Source organism: Bos indicus, chromosome X (assembly GCF_029378745.1).
Source record: "Bos indicus isolate NIAB-ARS_2022 breed Sahiwal x Tharparkar chromosome X, NIAB-ARS_B.indTharparkar_mat_pri_1.0, whole genome shotgun sequence".
Lineage (NCBI taxonomy): Eukaryota > Metazoa > Chordata > Mammalia > Artiodactyla > Bovidae > Bos > Bos indicus.
Genome location: NC_091789.1, coordinates 17,015,709 through 17,039,553, shown reverse-complemented (window position 1 = coordinate 17,039,553; position 23,845 = coordinate 17,015,709). Strand labels below are relative to the sequence as shown.

The 23,845-nt window shown below is 39.3% G+C and overlaps 1 protein-coding gene across 2 annotated transcripts in view; it reads left to right on the top strand.

Annotated features, from left to right (window-relative positions):
* The window catches only part of USP26 (ubiquitin specific peptidase 26), a 46,790-nt gene that overhangs the window by 5,351 nt on the left and 17,594 nt on the right, over window positions 1-23,845 (top strand). For both annotated transcript variants that reach the window (XM_070783917.1, XM_070783918.1), the window contains exon 5: window positions 1,272-1,332. The gene's annotated coding sequence lies outside the window, so the exon portion shown is untranslated. The remainder of the gene's footprint in view (window positions 1-1,271; window positions 1,333-23,845) is intronic.

Here is a 23,845-nt window from a genome sequence, read left to right as displayed (position 1 = left end):
GATTCTTTTCTGGTGAGTGATGAGATTTCATATGAATTTGGGGTTGAAGCTTTCAGAATATTGGAATACCAAATCGCAGCATGGGACATCTTCTAACCACAGTTTTTACATTTGGAGTTGTTGCTCACTCTGGCGTACGTTTAGGAATGCAGTCTTCCCCTGCAGTCATCTAACAATAAGCCTTATAAACTAGAATCATGTGTAAATTCCTGCATTATTGGTGGCTCAGACGGTAAAGCAAGCGTCTGTGTACAATGAGGGAGACCCGGGTTCAATCCCTGGGTCGGGAAGATCTCCTGGAGAAGGGAATGGCAACCCACTCCAGTACTCTTGCCTGGAAAATTCCATGGACGGAGGAGCCTGGTAGGCTACAGTCCATGGGGTTGCAAACAGTCGGATACGACTGAGCAACTTCACTTCACTTCATGTAGCCCTATGCTTGGTACTTTATAACTTGCCACTTGGATTGCTTTGGAGTCAGTCAGATCACAGTTCCAATCTGATTCCACCAGTAACTGTGTGTAGACATAAATACTAGAGTGGGTAGCCATTTCCCTCTCCGACCCAAAGATCGAACCCGTGTCTCCTGCACTGCAGGCAGATTCTTTTCCATCTGAGCCACCAAGGAAGCCCACACTTTTAAGAAGTTCTATCCAAAGTCCAGGAGGAGCTGATGAGGTGGTTGGATCAGGCAGAATCTGCAGAGAACTCTAGTGGAATACTGCATTAGGACTCTGGATAGCCACGAGTGCCTCAGGAGAGTCTGGAAACTGCTAGATCCCCAAAAAGCAAACCTGTGAGCTTCTGCTAGAGTTCTTCCAGGGTCAAGAGTGGAGGTTCTGCTGTCCCTACTTGGGTCTTTCTGTAGCTGATGATGCAGTCTTTACTGTCTAGAGAAGGACTTCCCTAGAGGAGGCAAGGCAAGAGATGTCAGCTAAAAGCACAGTGCAGTGAACTTCCCTGGTGGCCCAATGGCTCCCAATGCAGGGGACTGGGGTTCAATCCCTGGTCAGGGAACTATGATCCTACATGCTGCACCTAAAACTTCACATGCTTCAACTAAAGATCCCTCATGCCTCAACGGAGATGGAAGAACTCACGTGTTGCCACTAGAGACCCGGTATAGCCAAATAAATAAATAAAAATATTAAAAAAAATAAAAGCATGGTGGGAAGAGAGTAGAGGAGAATGATTGTTCCTAGTGCACAAAGGTACATGGGTAGCTTGCTGGTCAGGGAATAATTTTTCTAAACATGATCTTTTCTCAACAGATCCAGTTTCACTGTTTCCACCTGGGCTGATAAGGACGTGCCTCTCAGGATCTTTGTGGAGGTAAGGACATTTGACAGTCACAGAAAAGTGTTTTTATTAATACATCATTTTGATTCACAGAATAAGCAAAATGGCGGCAGGTAGAGATTTTCACAGCTTGCATGAGTGTTAATTAGAAACAACTAGAAGCCTTGGATGTGAGTGTCACTTGTTTAATTTAAATATCTTTGCAGAGAAACTGGTCCTTACTCAGTTAGTCATAGCTGGCATCCAGCCATAAGGAAACCCCAAAACCCATCTGTTCCTTGGACTTTTGACCAAAACGGTCACCCCACACACACCTAGTTAGTATAAGTGTAGATCATTTGGGTACTTCAACACAGTGGGAATTTTGATTCCTCATTTAAGCAAAAATCTTTCCAGCTACCTATTTCAGCATGTCTCATTTTTGGCTGTTCTATAGACCTGTTTTCTCCATTTATGTATGTAGTTAGGTTGGAAATGTCAAGGGACCACAGGGGAATGTTTATGAAATTCCATAAAAATATGCTTTCACAAGACTGAGGTTTATTGGTATTCCAGAGGAGCTAGCTGGTAATGACTTCTTTTCCATCGGAGTCTGCTCCTCGCCTCCTCCCTCTCACCTTGAACTTTTGCTTGAATCTAGGAATCAATTTTGTCTAATTTCCAAATGTTACTTGTCGGTGGTTTGGCTGGATTCATTACACATACACACACACACACACACACACACACACACACCCACACCCAGAATGGAAGTAGCTTGGTGCATCTTAATGACATAAATACTACCCTTATCTTGAAAGCTTTTATTCTTCCTTCCTGTTATTTTGTTTTGTGATTTCTCAGCAGAATAAAGGGATATAATGATAATTTTATTAAAATGAGAGGTTCTCTTAGCAGTACCATGACCCTACTGTCTCATTTCATGGTAAACTCTACTCGTCATTTGTAGGCATTTGTGGGAATTCATATTTTTCATGGAGTTCTAATGAGTCAAAAGTGATCCAGAAAAGACTGTCCTTTGGTCAATGACTGTCCAGCTGTGGGCCTGGCATGCATTCCCTGCAATCTGTCTGTGCACAAAGTGGGTGCACAAACCAGTCCAAAAATAAAAGTTTGTGTTTTTAAAAAAATTTGTATCAAATTTATACAAGTATGAAATTTAAAGAATAAAATAATTCCATGAGGTTTACTCATCAAAATAATACCTCCCCCAGCCTACCACCATTCCATTTCCTGCTCACCATGTTTATCCAGAAGTGACACGTGATTTTGCAATTGTAGAAGTAGCTGGTGCTGAAAACTGCTCAGAAAATCATGAGAGCACTAAAAGGATTTTAGATGTAGTTCTTTGGCCACTTATTGTCTGTTTTTCTGAGGGGAGAAGAATTGCAGCAGATAAATCCTCAGAAAATGAATCAGAGAGGGAATGACAAGTAGGAAATGGTCTCTTACCTTCAGCCCGGCCCAAAGATGGGGAGAAGGCTTGAAACAGTAGTGCTGTGCTCCCGAGGATGAGGACAAAGCAGACAGTTAGAAGGATAGGGCTTTTGGTATGAAAGGTGTCATGGGCATTGTGGGTTCAGGGGGTGTCTCCTACCCCCTTTCCTCTTCTCAATCCTCCCTGTGCTTCAGCATCTCCTCAACTAAACAAGTAACATAAAGGATATCACAGATCTGGAAGTTTTATTACTGTGGTCTGAGATGTAGCTAGCAAATATGGAAGGAGATGTATATATCAGGAGGCAAAACCATGACTTATTGCAAATACTACTTTTCCCTACACATTTTAGCTTCAGAATATAGGTATTCAAAGGAAATGTCTAGTGCTGTGGCCACTTGATTTTTTAAACTTTCATGCGTCTTCCCACCTTCTACCTTGGGGTTTGATTCAACTAATCAAAGTAATATTTAAAGGTGGGCAAAGATATCAATGTAGATGAAAATTGAAGGCAATCTCAGTTTGAGATGCATCAATTAATTGCTTTAAACGCTTCATTTAGATATATATGCCATCTATGGTCTATTTCAGAGAAGGCAATGTCAACCCACTCCAGTACTCTTGCCTGGAAAATCCCATGGACGGAGGAGCCTGGTAGGCTGCAGTCCATGGGGTCGCTAAGAGTTGGACACGACTGAGCGACTTCACTCTCACTTTTCACTTTCATGCATTGGAGAAGGAAATGGCAACCCACTCCAGTGTTCTTGCCTGGAGAATCCCAGGGACCGGGGAGCCTGGTGGGCTGCCATCTATGGGGTCGCACAGAGTCGGACACGACTGACGTGACTTAGCAGCAGCAGCAGCAGTACAATGCTCCAAGTATGTATAAGGAAGAAGAAGATACCAGTGCCCATTGTGAGTATAGGAGAGAGAATTGCCCTTTAGGCAAAGTTGAGAAACTGGTGATGGAGATGACTCTTTACCATTTTTCTCTGAATTCTTTATTTCTTTGTTGATGTAGGCTTTGCTGCTCCTGTTTCTTGTGGATTTTTATTGGGCCTCTGAAAAATGACCCTGGGAATAAGTGGCCTCTCAGCTTCTCATTTGTTTAGAGTCGAATTTCTGGTACAGACTTTTTGCACATGAGCTATTTTAAGGGTGAGATTGTTCCAATATATTCCTCAAGACACTGTTTTCCTTCAATATTCCCATATTCCGTATCTTTCTTCTGGACTTTAATCTGAAGTCATGGTTGGTACCTGTAATATTTCATCTCCCTCTTGTGATCTTTCATTGATTTTTTTTTTTCAGGAGGACTCAGCTAAGTTTCCAAGTTTTAATTCCATACATTGATCAATTTCTTTTTCTTATTTTGAGTTAGTTCTATGTGCTGAGATTCAGTGCCTTTTCTTCCTCTACTTTTTTGTTTTCTAGCCCAGATCTTTGTTTTCTTAGTATATTCTTTGTGAGGTTTCATGGCAATGACACTTGTGAAGGTGATATGGTTTGTGTCTGCCAGAAAGCATCTATTCAGCTAAATCCTGTCTGTCTTCTATGAAGACCAGCAGGCCATCTAGAATCTGCTCTAAGCTTTGGTTTTCTCTATCCCTTCCCTGCTTGGCTAGACTTTATCATGTTTCATCTTTGATATATGGTTCCTAATTCCACAAATTCTGCTCTGTGCGCTTAAGAAGCATACAATTCCTATATGCCAATCCACCTACAAGAGCTGTCCCTAGAAAATCATCCAGTTAGTCTGTTAACTCTTTTATACTGGTACTCCTGGACTTTTGTTGTAATCTGTCTAGTTTTTATTTTTTGTCTTAATTTTCAAGAGGTATTTTCCTACTTGGTATTTCCATACCCTTTGTGCTTCTTTTTTTTTTTTTTGCATCTATTGAGATAATCATATGGTTTTTGTTTTTCAGTTTGTTAATGTGGTGTATTACATTGATTGATTTGCGGATATTGAAGAATCCTTGCATCCCTGGGATAAAGCCCACTTGGTCATGGTGTATGATCTTTTTAATGTGTTGTTGGATTCTGATTGCTAGAATTTTGTTTAGGATTTTTGCATCTATATTCATCAGTGATATTGGCCTGTAGTTTTCTTTTTTTGTGGGATCTTTGTCAGGTTTTGGTATTAGGGTGATGGTGGCCTCATAGAATGAGTTTGGAATTTTACCTTCCTCTGCAATTTTCTGGAAGAGTTTGAGCAGGATAGGTGTTAGCTCTTCTCTAAATTTTTGGTAGAATTCAGCTGTGAAGCCGTCTGGACCTGGGCTTTTGTTTGCTGGAAGATTTTTGATTACAGTTTCAATTTCCGTGCTTGTGATGGGTCTGTTAAGGTTTTCTATTTCTTCCTGGTCGAGTTTTGGAAAGTTGTACTTTTCTAAGAATTTGTCCATTTCTTCCTCGTTGTCCATTGTATTGGCATATAATTGTTGATAATAGTCTCTTATGATCCTTTGTATTTCTGTGTTGTCTGTTGTGATCTCTCCATTTTTGTTTCAAATTTTATTGATTTGATTTTTCTCCCTTTGTTTCTTGATGAGTCTGGCTAATGGTTTATCAATTTTATTTATCCTTTCAAAGAACCAGCTTTTGGCTTTGTTGATTTTTGCTATGGTCTCTTTTGTTTCTTTTGCATTTATTTCTGCTCTAATTTTTAAGATTTCTTTCCTTCTACTAACCCTGGGGTTCTTCATTTCTTCCTTTTCTAGTTGCTTTAGGTGTAGAGTTAGGTTATTTATTTGACTTTTTTCTTGTTTCTTGAGGTGTGCCTGTATTGCTATGAACTTTCCCCTTAGGACTGCTTTTACTGTGTCCCACAGGTTTTGGGTTGTTGTGTTTTCATTTTCATTCGTTTCTATGCAAATTTTGATTTCTTTTTTGATTTCTTCTGTGATTTGTTGGTTATTCAGCAGGGTGTTGTTCATCCTCCATATGTTGGAATTTTTAATAGTTTTTCTCCTGTAATTGAGATCTAATCTTACTGCATTGTGGTCAGAAAAGATGCTTGGAATGATCCTGGGCCATAAAGCTAGCCTTGGTAAATTCAAAAAAATAGAAATCATTCCAAGCATCTTTTCTGACCTTTTGTGCTTCTTAATCACTTCCTGCTCATGGCTCCTTCAGTGAGTGGGAGTGGAGTCAACCCTCTCTGATTACTGAGTTCTTATATATCATTATTTCTTAGGTTCTCCACGATCTTGGTCACCCTTTGTGATCTTGTAACAACTTAAACATCCTTGTTTGTACAACACACTCTTACGGAGAATGTAGACTCCACATGTATTTCCTTTGTTTGTCCCTTCTGGTCTTAAAGATCTGGAATTTCCCTATCTGTACAGGCTGACTTATAAAGATCTCATAGTTAATATTAAGAACTCTTACTTTGAACTTAACCTGTTTTCATTCTTCCACTGCTGATGTTCTTTGATGTGGCTGATTACTTAACTTCTGTGAACTTTAATTACTCTAAGTATAAAATGGAGACGATGAGATCTGCCCCAGCTTCTTAAAGCGGCTGTTATGAGAGCAGAAGTTAAAGCATTGTTGAATACTGGGTCCTCAGAAATATCACCAGAATAACTTGTTGATAAGGACAAGTTGAGTTTATCCTTACTGTGGTAAGGAAGAGTACTATCTTGAAAGCTAAATGGGGATAATTATGCGGTTTGGGAATCTGATTACAGGTGGCTATTGGAGTATGGGTGATTGATTAGGATTAGGTAAAGTTCATGACATAATATTATACTTTGGATTGGTGGACACAACAAGGCAAGGTTTTTGAGACAAGGGTATTGATCTCAATCCTATCTGCTGAAAGTCTGTTCGACATTCATGTGAGTATCTTTGGGACATCTCTGGAATGAGCCACAGAATTATTTGCAATTTCTTTCTTCACGAGCAAGAGTTACCTGGAATTGTAAAGTCATGTTGATGAATACAGTAGAATAGTTAAATTGTTTGGTAAGACAGCTGAAGAGTAAAATCATGTTAATGTAGGCAGTGAGCTGTGAGGAGGTTGAAGCTTTTAGTGCTTGGTATACAAAAGCACTTTGTAAATGATAAGTACTGTATAAATGGTGGTCATATTCATGAGGCAAGTGTTTCACTTGTTTTTGATTCTTATGCCTTTTTATCTAAATGCAGTCTTTTTCTGCTGAAACTCAGTAGAAAGGGGAATCTGTATTCAGAATGACTAAACTTCTGATATGTTATTTAGCTCTTTGATGCCTGGGACCAGCCTTGAAAAAGTCGTGTGAAACCTCTACAAAATTTTCCTCAACTCTTTAAAGCAACTAATCACAAGAGATAATGAAGGCAAAGTCAGGGAGTTTTAATTCAGGTTAAACCTTCAAAGTAAGATAAAACATTTAGGGGGAAAATATATGCCAACATGGTGAGTGAAGCAAAACTCCTCACTTGGCCAATCAAGAGTCAGCCTTTTGCCTTCCTTATCTGAAAATAAAATCTTGGATAGTTCTTTCCTTTATAACTTCCATTTTGGCCTAACACTGGCTCACTAGTTAACTCCAGGTACATGGTATATAGACTGTTTTTAAAAGCTCATTGGGCATAACCTTTAAGATAGACTAATGTAGGTAAAATATCATAGGAATATTATATTTAACATTGGACTAGCAGTTAAAATATAGTTCTCCCAAGAGAGTTATTGCAGGTCTGTTATCTCTAGGCAACATAAATATCATATCAACACTATTGATTAGTTCTCTTTTACTTTGATAGTCAGGTGTGAATTATTTTTAATATGTCTGACACTGTCATAGAAAATAAGTGGACACAGAGGAAAGAGCACTGAGGTATTTGACCATTGTTGTACAAATGTGGACCATCATGAAATAGAAAAACTGTAAGTTTTCAGAATACATAGTACTTTTCCTATCTCATAGTACTTTTTTATCTCAAGTAAAAGCAACAAAGAAAATAGATTTGCTTTAGGATTCAGAGTGCATGACATACTTGAAATAAACTCATGACAATGCCAGACATGGAAGAGAGAATTTAAAAACATGGCAAGGAATGATCCTTTTCTCAAGGATCTTACAATCTAGTTAGAGACAAAACTAACTTAAATTCATTTCATCTGTATAATGAGTTAAGAGGAAGGAAACATTGCAATTTCAATAGAGAAGTCTTAGAAAAGGTCAATGGTGGGGTGCTTCTTGCTCTCGATTCGCAAGGATAGAGGAAAAGTCAGAATCACAGGGGCTTCCCAGGTGACCCAGTGGTAAAGAATCACCTGACACTGCAGGAGACATGGGTTCTCTCCCTCGATTGGAAGATCCCCTGGAGAAGGGAATGGCAACCCACTCCAGTATTCTTGCCCGGAGAATCCCGTGGACAGAGAAGTCTGGCAATCCATGGGGTCACAGAAGAGTTGGACACAACTGAGCACACACACACACTCCAACACACACACAGAACCCATAAAGGAGAGGGAAAGTACTGAAGAGAAAGGTGTGAGGTAAGGGGACAAAAGTGGGAGGGCACAGACAGACCTGTGATCTTTAAAGTTGAATTGCTGATGGAAATCTGCTGCTGCCACCAGATTTACATCTTTCTCGGCTGTAGTGCAGCTTGGCCCTGAGTATACAGATGCTTTATTGGATTATTATGTCTGTGACACTGCAGCTATTAATCATACTCAGCCATAGGACCTGACAATATAATGATGTTCTATTTTTACTTCTGTCCCCAAAATGCCCCAGAAGTACTGAAATTATGACCAGAAAATTAATTTCTTTGCATTTGGACTAGAAGTAAAAGAATAGGGAATAATTCTACATTCAGTCTATAAATCTCCAGAGTTGTTGAGAAACATTTTGTGTTAACAGTTTAGGCTGAGTTTTACAGTAAGTATTGCACTCCTCCCCAGAGGAACTGGTGAGAAAAATACCTGATCAGAGCATTTCAGTGTTGTTCAAGGCTATCAAACAAATGCTTGCACATATATGCACATACAGTTGTAACACTGATTATTTTGCAAGGTCAGAAAAGGAGTGGCTGTTTTGTGCCACATCCTAGTTGCTTTCCTGAGTATAGAAATAAAACAGGCTACTTCATCCAAGCTTCTCACAGAGGTTTTCTTGGTGATCTGTGTGTGTACCAGGAAATTAGCACACAGGACCATTTATATTCTTATTTATATTGAGTTCCTGATGAGATCAGTTAAGCCACATTCTCAGTCTTCTTCCCTAGTACTTGGTCCATACTCTCAAACTGTCATAGACAGGTGGGCCCTTGGAGATCACTGTCCACTGTATAAGTGAAGAAATGTCAGTGCAGTGAGATAGTGACCACAGAGACTGTGATTAAGCTGACACTACCACCTTGTCTCCTGCTTTGTGTTGTCATCTTCATTCTGTCGTGCACCTTTCCTCTCTTCCCAGAGGTCCTCCATACATTAACATATGTATTTGAAGTGACTGCGTGGAGAGCGAAAGGAGCAGTGATAGATAGTGTGCCTGTTTGTGGGGAATGCTCTCCCCCGCCCACTATGTGTGCCGCACACTTAGACATACACAGCAGGGCAACCATATGACAGCCTGTGTCACCTGTAAGGCCAAGAGTTCTATTTGTAAAGATGTGTTGTATTGCTTTAACTTTTTGGGGTGGGGCACAGGTCAGTTTCATAATCTGTTGACATTGTATACCATCTCTTGGAGAAACAAAAGGCTTTTGCACATATCCATAGACATAGAGTTTTTAGGAGATCAGGGGCCAACCTCAGGAGTCCAACATATTACTGACGGTAAGAATTCCTCTTCATGTTATAAGCACTTATTTCTTTATCTGATCATAAGACATTTGATTGCCTGCCATGTACTCTGGGCCCTGTGCCAGTTCCTTGCTAAGTAACCCTGTGACCTTGGGGTCACCTCCCCAACTCTAAGTTTTGTGTATAAGATTAGCGTGTTTTAATGGAATGATCTCTAAAGTCTCTTATAGTGTTTTATATACTCAGCCTTGTTCTAAGTACAGATAGGAATGCACAGTCCAAGCATCTAATAAAGCAGAACAGTGACCAGGAGCAGGCAAAAGCAAGAAGCAAAGGGAAAAGGGATGGCGGCTCCTGTTTAGTCCTTTGAAACAGACACTTAGGCAAAGAAACTGTTTTGCTGCTGTGTGAGAACTACAGCACTGAGTTTGTCTCTACATGTGGCCTCTGTATAATAATGAATGCTCACATCATTAATCCGTTTGGGCTATTGCATAATTTTTTTATTTTATCGATGAGTTGCTTTTAAATTTTTTAAAAACTCACTCCTTTTCAACCAAGTACTTAATGGGTCAAGTTACTGTTACTGGACTGCAGGAAGTCAGGGAGATGATACCCTGTGTAAGGAAGAGCGGAGTTTCACACAAACTCTTCCAAGTAAACTATATTTAAGATGTTTATGTTATTACAGTCTCTACTGAAAGCATTTCTAAAGCTCTTAGTAAACTTGTCCCTAGGCTGCTTGTGTCTGTATTTATTCAGCCTTCAAATAATTCATTTGCTCATTTCAGGCATGTGTTTGTTTTATTTTTTTCAACATGATTTAATTTAACTGAGACTTCAAGTTTGTATCAGGATGTCCAAATAAGTTCATTAATTCTGGGAGATTTTCTCCTAATAAGTAGAAATTCATCAACATAAATAATGACATATTAAAGTTATTAAATTGAAAATATCTTTATGCTCACTCTGGAGCTTAAATATGTCAGTCAATAATAATCAAATGCCACCCAAACACTCATAATTTTCTGAGAAGACAAAATTAGTTGGTTTCAATATGTCTGAAAGATAAATCAGACTATCAATGTTTTATCATTCATATGAGAAATTTATATAACTCACATTAAACAAATCAGATCAACTGGAAAATTGGAGTAATTAAACGTTATAGGGGAAAGAATTTTATAAGAAGAGTAACAAAGACACTCATGCTGCTAGTTCAGTTCAGTCGCTCAGTCGTGTCCAACTCTTTGCGACCCCATGAATCACAGCACGCCAGGCCCCCCTGTCCATCACTGACTCCCGGAGTTCACTCAGACTCACGTCCATCGAGTCTGTGATGCCATCCAGCCATCTCATCCTCTGTTGCCCTCTTCTTCTCCTGCCCCCAATCCCTCCCAGCATCAGGGTCTTTTCCAATGAGTCAGCTCTTGGCATGAGGTGACCAAAATATTGGAGTTTTAGCTTCAGCATCAGTCCTTCCAATGAACACCCAGGAATGGTCTCCTTTAGGATGGACTGGTTAGATCTCCTTGCAGTCCAAGGGACTCTCAGGAGTCTTCTCCAACACCACAGTTCAAAAGCATCAATTGTTCGGCGCTCAGCTTTCTTCACAGTCCAACTCTAAGAGCAGTGAGAAAATGCAGACAGGTGAGGGCAGAAGGTGTAACGAAGGCACAGGTTTCCTGTTCTTAGGAGTAAACAGGGAGCGCCCAAGGCAATTAGATTCATAACAAGTAGCTGGCGAAGCTAGAATATGCCAGCACACTGGAGAAGAGCACAGATACTATAAATGTTGACTTTACTCCCTTTAATTTAAATTTAAAATATTTTGGAGTAAAAAAGAAAAATGCTTTTAAACATAGTTGCATTTGTGATGATGATCAGGAGCCTTCTCTGCCATGTTCTCTACCCTTTCTCTAATACCTGTTTTTATTTTTTTAATATTTGTTTTTCGTTTTGGCTATTTCCCTGTCTACATATACTCTCTTAATACTCATTGTTTAAATTTTTATCTTAGGAGATTGCATATTGTATTCTTCTCTAATGGCTCATTTAACCCACTCTCATCTTTAGCTTCTTTCCTCCCAAATCACATCATCATTTCTCTACTATTTTAGCCACTGGACTTTAACATTCATCTCTTGTTACATCAAGAGTCCATACTTAACAAGGACATGTATATTGCCCGTCTGTCCTTCACTTCATTTCTTTCCCTTTTACATTCTGCACTCTGTCAAACATACCTTTTCTTTTACATTATCAAGGTTGTTAAAAGCACTCTTATTTTTTATAATCACCTAATTTTGTGGGATAAATCATTAAGTAAATTCCTAAGAAAGGTATGCATAAGGCGGAGTTTATGAACTATTAATTATTTGAAAATATTTTTCTTTAGACCTCACACTTGATTGGTACTTGTATAGAATTCTGTGTTCAAAACCATGGGCCCAGGGTTTTCTTTTTAAATTTTTCTTTCTTCTTTTTTGGATCTTCTATTAGATAGATATTGGGTCTCCTGGACCAATCATCTGTTATGTTTGTATTTCTCCTTACTTCTATCTTATACTTTTGCTCTGTATTCTGGGAGCATATTCTCAATCTTAAGAAACTTATGATTCATCAGACACCCTTTTCTAGGCCCCAGTGAACTCCCTACTCTGTTACCTGGGTCTTTGATGGGACATACTCTTATTAGGCTCTCTGAAGTTTCTCACTCATAATTATGACTCCGACTATGGTGATACTAGACACAAATGTCATTATTTCTAATCTTAGTTGTGTTCTCTGAGAAATATAATATAAACCTCCTTTCCTCTCTGTCTTCCCCTTAATTTCTCATGAAAATATAGTTTCTTCTTCCCTTAGAATATCATTATGCAATATAGGCATCAACTATAAACTTTTCTATTTGCCAACACATCATGAGGGTTGCCTTTCATGCTGTTAATGCCTGGGATTTGAATAGAATTTATTTTGTGAACTTGTTCCACGTCTGATTTCTATACCCTTTCCTCTTGAATCTGGGTAAATAAAAATAGTACAAGATCATGCATTAAATGAGCCATTTCAAAATATCTCAAGTAACAAATAGAAAAAGGGAGGAGGTTACTTGTGTAGGAGTCTGCCTATGCAGATAATTACAAATTTAAAAAATCTACAGTAAGCACTATTCCTTTGAGCTGCAAATTAACTCATTCTTATTTGGCAGAAAGAAAGTGAAAGTGAAACTCACTCTGTCGACCCCATGGACTATATAGTCCACGGAATTCTCCAGGCCAGAATACTGGAGTGGGGAATCTTCCTGCCCAGGAATCGGACCAGGGACCCGCCTGCACTTCAGGCAGATTCTTTAGCAACTGAGCTATCAGGGAAGCCCTAATTGGCAGAATGCCCCCAAAATACCACCTTGGTGTCAACAAGTCACTTAATTTAAGCTCTACACTGCACTTTGCTCCTTGAAATATATAGCATCCCTTCTGTCACAGAAACTCTTGAGACTTTTCCTGCAGTAATGTTGTTTTGTGCTAAATGGAAACTTCCCAGATGACGGGCTCATCCAGCCTCCTACTTGCTGCAAAACTCCTGGCACACTTAGCCCTACCAGTTTCTCCTGCCTGGTAATTAACCAAATCCTTCATCTTGAACTGAGGGTCTATATTGTCACTGGGTACAAGAAATAGGTAAATGAAATAGGTTTTTCTCAATATTTAAACTATCTCATGGTGCCCAAAGCAAGATTGTGAAATAAGGGACAGGCTTCTGATTTTAGAGCTTGATCTTACAATTTGGAGCTAGAAGGCTCTGTTTCTTTGAAGAACTATTGTATTTTCTTTTCCATTCATTGTTCACTTAAGCTTCTCTTATTAGGGCCAAAGTTTCATATGCTATTCCTCACTTCACAGCCTGTGAAAGCATACACAGATTATCTTTTTGGAAGTGACTGGTTGTGGGGGGACAAGTCTTTCATACTTAGAAGTGACTAAAAGAAATAAGACCTGCAACATACTTTGCTGTCCATTCTGCTTCATTGGAGCATTCATTATGTGTCTCTCTATATCTGGATTTACTAAGCAAAGAGGGCATTCTAGAAGACAGTATGTTAGCAATTGAGAAACCACCAACTTCAATTAATTAATTGTTTCTATAGTCTCCTTTTAACATGTGTCAAGGATTTTCCTAGAGCAAACTTTTGTTTGTGGTTAATATTTAGAAAAAACAGCATAATTGTGTATTTTTACTATACCCTGAGGCTGAACATTAAATTATCCTAGAGATGTTAAGATTTGGATATGGTTTGCCTTTAAGATTACCCTAGTACATTTGTTAATGAATCTTTTACATGAATTGATACAACTTTAAAAACATTATTAATTTTTACTCTGATTCTAAATGCAGTATAATAATCTACATAGTGTTTTTAAGCACTCAAAGCAACTGTGAGAAGAAAGATTTTTACAATCTGGGAAGAAAAATGTAAATTTTTAGTATTTCATTAGTATTAGGGGAAAAGGGCATTTTAAATGTTCATATTGTGGTAAGCGGGCTTCCCTGGTAGCTCAGCTGGTAAAGAATCCACCTGCAATGCAGGAGACCCCGGTTTGATTCCTGGGTCAGGAAGATCTCCTGGAGAAGGGATAGGCCACCCATTCCAGTATTCTTGGGCTGCCCTGGTGGCTCAGATAGTAAAGAATCCGACTGCAATGCGGGAGACCTGGGTTCGACCCCTGGGTTTGGAAAATCCCCTGGAGGAGGGCATGGCAAGCCACTCCAGTATCCTTGCCTGGAGAATCCCATGGACAGAGGAGCCTGGCGGGCTACAGTTCATGGGATCACAGAGTCAGACATGACTGAGCGACTAAGCACAGCACATTATGGTAAGTAGTGTTTTTTTAAATTGTGTGTAATTTCAAGGCAAAATCAAGATCTGTTCTTATTGTCAGTTTTCTGTGCTCTTCCACCAATCTGCTGAACAGAATGCATTTCAACAGAGCAGAATGGTACTATTAGGAATTATTAGGACTTCTGTGTGTCATACTGTCTCTTGCTGCAGCAGAAGAGTGCTTCAACATCTTAGAGAAATGATTGCCTAAAACCCTAAACCTCTCATACACCAAATCTCAGTTTTACTGTAATACTGAATTCAATTTTGATTAACACCCCTTTCTGTCATTCAGCATTCAACACCTTGGACCTGGGAAATGCTGGGTCACAGAGAAGGAATTGGCGATGGCCTGTTGTCATTCTTGGGTGTTCATAACACTAATCTGTTAAACAGGATGCATTTTACCAGAGTAGAATGATAGGAGTTTTAGGAATTATCAGGACTTCTATACTTCTAAGGAGAAGGCAACAGCACCCCGCTCCAGTACTCTTGCCTAGAGGATCCCATGGATGGAGGAGCCTGGTAGGCTGCAGTCCATGGGGTCGCTAGGAGTCAGACACGACTGAGCGACTTCACTTTCACTTTTCACTTTCATGCATTGGAGAAGGAAATGGCAACCCACTCCAGTGTTCTTGCCTGGAGAATCCCAGGGATGGGGGAGCCTGGCGGGCTGCTGTCTATGGGGTTGCACAGAGTCGGACACGACTGAAACGACTTAGCAGCAGTAGCAGCAGCAGCAGCAGCATCTGGATAAAGTGAGGCTATTGATGGCAATATTATTAAGGATAGGCATTTGGAATTGGGAATACTCTGTTACAAGATATGAGCGTGACTTGTGAAGAAGTATGGTGTTATTAGAAAGTCAGACTAGTTGTAAATACATATTGCAAACACTAGGAGAATCACTAAATTTTCTTCTAAACTATTGTTGATATTCCACGAGAAGAAGTAAAATGTACTCATAAAGCACTTGATTAAAACCAGAAAAGGCAGGGATAGAGAAGAAGAAAAGAAAAGAGCAGGGAATAAAAATGGTTACTACCGTAGTAGATATTAATATATCTATATCAGTAGTCACTTTAGAGGCAAATGATCTAAAAGTGTCAATTAACATATTTTCAGAGTGAATGAAACTATATGTTGTCTATGAGAGACCCATTTTAGATGTAAATATTCTTTAGTTTGTACGTAAAGAGATGGAGGAAGATGAGTAGTTGTATTATTTTTCGACAAAATAGATTTTGTAACAAGGGAAATTATCAGGAATAAGAGGGAGCATTACATAATGAGAAAAAGGAGAAAGCTCTCCCAGAAAACATAACAAAATTCTTAATGCATTTATATCTCACAACAGTTTGTCAAAATACCTAAGGCAAAACAAGTAAAACTTCAAGAAGAAATAGACAAATCCTCTATTACAGTTGGCAGTTTCAGTGCCCTCCTTTCATTCATTGATAGATGAAGCAGGCAAAAAATCAGTAATGGCATAGTTGACCAGAAAAACATCATCAGTCAATTTGATCTAATTGACACTTAAAGAGTACTCCATCCAACAACAGCAGAATACATATTCTCAAACTCACATAAAACATTCACCAACATAGATCACATTCTGGGTGATGAGAAACACCTAAACAAATTTGAAAGAATAGAAGTCATGTAAAGGATGTAGTTGAACCACAATAAGATTCAATTTAAAATCAATAAGAAATAGAAATTCCACAAATATTTGGAGATTAATCAACACATTTCTAAATAACATATGGATCAAAGAAGAAGTTTTAAGATAAATTTTAAAATATTTTGAACTAAACAAAGAAGGGAAATAAAACTTATCAAACTGTGTAAGGTTGCAGCAAAAACAGTGCTTGAAGGAAAATTTATAGCATTAAATTTAGAAAAGAAGAAAGATTTAAAAATGATTCAGCTCACATGTTAGGAAAGTAGAGAAAGAAAAGCAATATGAGCCTAAAGCAAATGAAAGAAAAGAAATAGATTCAATAAAAATTAGAGGAAAAATCAGTGAAATTAAAATTGGGGAAATAATAGAAAAAATCAAGGAAATTAAATCTGGATCTTTGAAAAGAGAGTAAAGTTTAGCCAGGGTAGTGAAGGTTAAAAAAGGGAAGACACAAACTACTAATACCAGAAATGCAAGAGATGTATGACTGTTGATAATGATGGGCATTAAATCTAAAACTTTCTAAAATAACTATCTATTTAAAATAAACATTTTAAAATGAATTATTATTAAGGGTTTACTAAAGGATATGGATTCTCTGCAGATTATAGAGTGTATAAAAAGGCTGAGCTCACAAAAGGTCTTGTTGCGTTTAGGGATCAGTAGGCTTCCAGAGATCCCTGGGAAGCCTACCCTTCTTTCCCCTTCACCCTTCCCTCTTCCCACTGGTAACCACTAGCATGTTCTCTATGAGTCTGTTTCTTTTTTTTTGTTTGTTATATTCACTAGTTAGTTTTCTTGATACCATAAGTTATATCGTATAAGTGATATCATATAGTATTTGTCTGACATTTCACTAAGCATGATACCCTCCAAGTCCATCCATGCTACTGTAAATGGCAAAATTTCACTTGGTAAAAGGCTGCGTAGGATTCTATTATGTATATATACACCACATCTTTATCCATTCATCCATTGATGGACATGTAGATTGTTCCCATATCTTGGCATTGTAAATAGTGCTGCTATGAACATTGGGGTGCATCCATCTTTTTGAATTAATGTTTTCCTTTTTGATGGGTATGATTATATGCAATTTCAAATGTTATGTGTCCAAAATCTCTGCCTCTGAGTCACTGAGCTGTTTGTGTAGCTCCTGACAAAGAGAAATCCCTCAGTTGTCTATTTCTAGGAATCGCTAGCTCTGTATTTTCAGAAAATTCAGATGGGTCAGAAAGGAGTGAGAGTAAGGAATGTCAAGAGGTTCAGGCAGGAGGAACAAAAGGTCCAATGAACTGCCACCACATCTGCCCTATTGGTAGCAAGGGATTACAGAAGGGAAGAGGTAGGAAATGGCAGTGCTCAGATATTGGGAAAGGATAGCCCAAGTGTTCACAGTTTGATAGCACCTGGACTCTACTGTTCATTCAGGTCATCATCTGTTTTAAATTGATGTATAGTTGATTTACATTGTTGTGCCAGTCTCTGCTGTACAGTAAAATGACTCAGTTCCACATGTGTATACATTCTTTTTAAAATATTGTGTTCCATTGTAGTTTATCACAGGAGACTGGATGCAGTCCCCTGTGCTATACAGTAGGACCTTGTTGTTTATCCATTCTGTGTATAATAGCTTGCATCTACTAACCCCAAACTCCCGCTCCATCCCTCTCCCTTCTTTACTACCTCTCCTCCTTGGCAACCACAAGTCTCTTCTCTGTGTGAGTCTGTTTCTGTTCTGTAAACACGTTCATTTGTGCCATATATTTGATTCCACATATAAGTGATATCATATGACATTTGTGTTTCTAACTTACTTCACTGTTGGTGGGAATGTAAGTTGATGCAGCCACTATGGAAAACAAAATGGAGGTTCCTCAGAAAACTGAGACTAGAATTACCGCATGATCCAGCAATTCCACTCCTGGGCATATACCTGGACAAAACTATAATTCAAAAAGATACATGCACCTCTATGTTCATAGAGCTGTTTACAAACCAAAACAAGGAAACAAGCTAAATGTCCATCGACAGATGAATACAGATATGCTACATATATACAATGGAATGCTACTCAGCCATAAAAAAGAACGAAAAAAATGCCATTTGCAGCAACATGGACGGACCTAGAGATTATCATACTAAGTGAAGTAAGTCAGACAGAGAGTGTCTCATCTTTAAAAAATGGCTGCCAAATGTGACTAAGTACTCACTCATTTCTGTTCAGCATAGACAATGTCCTTAACAGACAGCTGCAGGACCCTGATTACACTCTGTTTTGCTTATTAGATGCTGTGACTTATTCCGATGAAGAGAGAACAGGTCTCACTGGTAACAAAACAATCATGCTTTCAGCCCCAGTGAGCATCACCTCTGATCTAGGCTGAATTGTATATATAAAATTCGTATGTTGAAGCCCTAACCACCAATGTGACTGTATTTAGAGATAAGGCTTTTAGAAGGTCATTAAGTTTAAATAAAGTCAAAAGGGTGAGATCCTAATCAGATCGGATTAGTGGCCTTATAAGGAAAGAGAGCTCTCTTTGCATGCGCACACACTGAGGAAAGGCTATGTGAGACCACAGTGAGAAGGTAGCCATCTACAGGCCAGGAAGAGCAGTCTCACCAAGAAACCAAGCCTTGCTTCTAAAATTATGAGAAAATAGATTTCTATTTTTTAAACCACCAATACTGGTATTTGTTATGACAACCCAAGCTGACTAAGGCATCCTCCATTCTTCTTTCTTTAGCCATGGAGGATCAGTGGGAACAATAAGGAAAGTATTGCCTGCGTATAAAACACAGATAAAGAAATTCCCTGTGTGGAAGTATGGCATTTACAGTTGTTTAAAGGGCAATTTGGCTTGTCTCTTTTGTGTTTTAATAGCAGAAAGACATTTCACATAATAATTCAACTCCATGGTTCACTCTAATCTCTGTCTCTGAGTGGGGCTTTGCATTTTTTGCTTGTGATTTACATCGCCTGACACCTAATGTAATGACTCCCATTGCAAGGGCCATTGCTGCATCTGTGCAGCTCCAATCTGTCACTGGCAACGTTCTGAGAGCTGGGGTACCCTCCATTCAATCATGAAACTAGACTGAGTATAATTAATTACATCCTTTACCCCCAGCCCCACCAACTGCAACACATCACTTCTCTTAAAAACTCAGTCAAAGCAATATTTTTTCCCATACCCTCCATCCCCATCTTTTCAGTAAATGCAGACATGGTTGTGCAATCAATCTGGAAACTTTAGGCTGTTTTTTTTTTTTAATTTCAAATATTCATGAGCATATCTCTGCTGCAGATTTTAAATGTATTCTTTTAAGAAATGTATTCTTTTAGAATGAGCTCTCTAACTGGCTACTATACTTCAGGAAGATCTTTGAAACTGGAGTTTCAGCCACCTGTATGTAAGCAGCAGCCATCTCTGTGACTGTCTTCTAGGACTGTAACAGATGCTTTAGCTGATAAATAAACACCCATAATTTTATTGTCAAGTTTGCAGTTCGGTGACAGTACCTAAGCACCAGTTATTCTGTGGGCTACGTTAAATGGAGTAATAGAATGCAGGACTAGGATTTCAAGGGTGAGATTTGATATGATTGTTTAGGTTGTATCATTAGGCATTACACCAAATAATTTATCCAAGTGGATGGTCTTCAATTTTCAAGTCACTCAGATTTTGAGTGACTGATAAATTAAGAGAATGAGGTTCATTATGGGCGGTGAGAGGGGAAAAAAGTGCATCAGAAGCTTGGAAAAGAACAGACTCTCAAAACCAGCTAAGCCCATGATGCATTCCAGTGAATTGTTAGGATGCTATTATGTTAAGAAGTTCTCTGCTTTCCTATAAAGGTCTCTGAGAGTATTTTCTGTTGGCCATTAAGACAGAGCAACACAAACCAGACAGCAGTTGTGACTTGAATGCTCAGTGCTGTAAAACTATTATGTGAATCGTGTTCAGTTTACATATGGAAGATGATGGTGCCTCAGTGCTGTTTGCATCATTACAACTCAGGAGGGAAAAATGTAAAGTGAGTGGAAAAGAGGAAGGTAGAAAAAATTAATTGGAGCTTTGAGACCAAGGACATGCCCACCTGGTCAGCTTCATCTAAAGTTAAAGAAGTAAATGCTGTCTAGAGGACTCAGTCGCTTCTTTTGAATCTCTGGAAGGCTGTTAATCTCTTGCCCACATATAGGAAGCATAGCCCCTGGAACAGACTCCGGGCACTAGAAAATAGAAATCAAAATAAGGCAGAAGTTGTTGGAGTTTATCTAGGACAGTTTAGTTGCTGCTGCTAAGTCACTTCAGTCGTGTCCGACTCTGTGCGACCCCATAGACGGCAGCCCACCAGGCTCCCCCGTCCCTGGGATTCTCCAGGCAAGAACACTGGAGTGGGTTGCCATTTCTTTCTCCAATGCATGAAAGTGAAAAGTGAAAGTGAAGTCGCTCAGTCGTGTCCAACTCTTAGCGACCCCATGGACTGTAGTGCACCAGGCTCCTCCATCCATGGGATTTTCCAGGCAAGAGTACTGGAGTGGGGTGCCATTACCGAAATAATATCCTCATTACTCCAACTCTCTCCTTCAACCTATCACGATTCCTTGTACTTTAGATCTTTGTATTGCTCCTCATCCCCAGAATGTGTCCCCTTTCCTTTCATGTAATGAGTAGACTGGAAGGGGAGAGACTGTACTTAGGAAATGAGACCCTGCACTTAGGTAAGTACTTAGGTAGGAAATTTAAGTTCTAGTCTCGGCTCAGACACTTAAAACCTCTCTGACCTGAATGTCCTTACCTGACATACTTCATTGTGAGGGTAAGGATCTTTTATCTCATCAGTGCCAACAGTTCTTAAGTCTGAGCATTTACCAGCCTCAGAGAGGTTCCTGCTCTGTGGCCCATTGGCATGTAGAGGGATGTGGGATTTACTTACATCTAGGAAATAACATTGACCTGGCCCCTGAATTTTCACATTAAAAGATTAATCCTACTTACTGTGCTTGTCTTAAGTATGAATCTGTTTTATATCAGTAGTAGAAAATATTAACACTGTATTTTTTCTCTAGTCATATTTTTGTTAAGACATGAGTTTATACTGTATTCAGGGTTCATATCCTCCTTTCTTAATATATCCATCTCATGGGCTTCTTAACAGTGACCATATATCTTGAACCAAGTAATGTACACATAGTATATTAGTGGAGTCACTTTAAATGAAAGTGTCAGAAAGAAAAGCAATTCAAAGTAGCTTCTAAGCAAGAGAGGGAATGAATGACATATTACTGAGAAATCTGATGGAGGCACTTTAGTTCACATACAGCATTGACTTTCATTCTGTTTCTCAGTGCTGCTTTCTCTTGTCCTGTAAGTCTTGGCTCTTACCTGACACAAAAAGGCCCTATCCGTATGGTAAGAGGACACAACTGCCAGGGCTCCCCCTTGTCTACATTGTAAGACAAGATGTTTAAGCTCTGTGGCATCCGATTGTCTCTGCATGGCTCATGTGCGTCACATGTACCGATCTTGGTGGACAGGGATCTTGGGTCACCATGATGGGCAGGCAGTGCTCTGATTGCCGGCTAGCAGACAAAAAAATCAACAGCCCTTCACTACACTATTCCTAGTCTACTCAGCACTCACACGCCCTCGGTGAGATGAAATATAATCAAGCTGATGTTTCCAGTGATACCTGTGGAGGGACTTCTTTCTGCAGTTGTGAAATTCATTTTGTGAAGTCTTTAACAGGAATAAAAATCAAATTTTACTTTTTTCCACCTTTTTGGTAGTCACAGACACATTCACTCCCTTTTCTACATTTCAAAGTCAGGTAATTCTTGGGGCTTCCCTGGTGGTCCAGTGGCTAGGAATCCACCTTGCAATGCAAAAGTTAAATCATTCTGAAGCCTTGTAAATATTCAGACCCACTGTGTTCATTCAGTTGGTCATACATATGGCATCAGGTGCCATTTGCAATCTGCATATTATTTCATTCCCACCCAGGGGTGCTGTCTTAGCTCCTTAAATGGATAACCAGTTGTCTACTTCAGTGTCTCTTGGACTCAGACCCCACTGTCATAAATCATATTTTCATTCTCCATCTCTGGGACCACATCTTGGGTTCACTAAGTTCCACATCCTAGTGGCTCTTAGCACCAGACTCTCCATCCAGAGGGGCTGTTAACTGCTCTTGCTTTGTTATTTTCCCAGGGCCTGCTTCTTGATGTGGAGCTCTCATTTCTACAATTTCTTCTCTCTATATTTAACTGCTCCTTTGTTGACAGCCAAAATCCCATCTATTCCATACTAGAAGGGAATGTGAATGTGGAATAGAAACTTAAACTATCAGGAAACTGTTCATTTTAAGTAATTCTACTGGCTTAAATAAGTAGGAGTTTAATTATTTTCATTATTTTTCACATAAGAGCTATGTCTTGCATTGTCAAAATTTCTGTTTAAGGCTTTTCAACATGAATATGGAATCAACGATTAAAACTATCATTTAGGAAGTTTTGACTGCATGTAACAAAATGTTTTAATGTATGTCATGCAAACTACAGGCTCACATCACAGAAACTGTGTTGGTAGTAAATTTACTCCTTGTGTAACAGCTCCAGCTCATCAAGGATCAGTGCTCTTATGAGCTTTCATATTACTCTGCCATCCTGAACTTGTTAACTTTTTAAGTCAATTAATCTAGCGTGACTTCTCCTTTCCCAACCTTTGGACTTAAACCTCATGGTATTCCATGTCCAGTGGTCCTGAGCTTTTAACTGCAAGGAACAAAACAGAACTTCAGTAGCCTAAATAAATATGATGGTTGTTGCAGTGGTTCAGTGGCATCTTCAAGGAACCATGTTTTTAAGAAAGATTTTCAGTCTTCAATTCTGGTTGTCTTTTATCTGCTGGTGGTTGTCTCTTGGAATTAATAAGGCTTCTTTATTGCAGTATTCATCTTCATCTTGTTGTTTCATGAGATAAGAAGGCTTCCTTATTCTATTTATGTTCAGTTGGTAAAAAGGGGAAGTGTGAATGTTGAATGGCAAAATGGGTCTTTGCAGGTATCTTTTTTTATCAGCTACACAAACTCAGTAGACTCCTGCTTTGTTGTTCAGTCGCTCGGTCGTCTCCGACTCTTTGTGACCCCATGGACTGCAGCACACCAGGCCTCCCTGTCCATCACCAACTCCTGGAGTTTACTCAAACTCATGTCCATTGAGTCAGTGATGCAATCCAGCCATCTCATCCTCTGTCGTTCCCTTCTCCTCCTGCCTTCAGTCTTTCTCAGCATCAGGGTCTTTTCTAATGAGTCAGCTCTTTGCATCAGGTGGCCAAAGTATTGGAGCTTCAGCTTCAGCATCTGTCCTCCCAGTGAATACTCAGGGTTGATTTACTTTAGGATGGACTGGTTTGATCTCCTTGCAGTCCAAGGGACTCTCAAGAGTCTTCTCCAACTCCACAGTTCAAAAGCAACAATTCTTCAGCACTCAGCTTTCTTTATGGTCCAACTCTGTGGAAAAACCATAGCTTGACTAAATGGACCTTTGTCAGGAAAGTAATGTCTCTGCTTTTTAATACGCTGTCTAGGTTTGTGGGCTTCCCTGGTGTCTTAGTGGGTAAAGAATCTGCCTGCAATGCAGGAGACCCCTGTTCAATTTCTGGGTCAGGAAGATCCCCTGGAGAAGAGATAGGCCACCCTCTCTGGTGGTCTCGAGTTTCCCAGGTGGCTCAGATGGTAAAGAATCTGCCGGCAATGCAGGACACCTGGGTTCGATCCCTGGGTTTG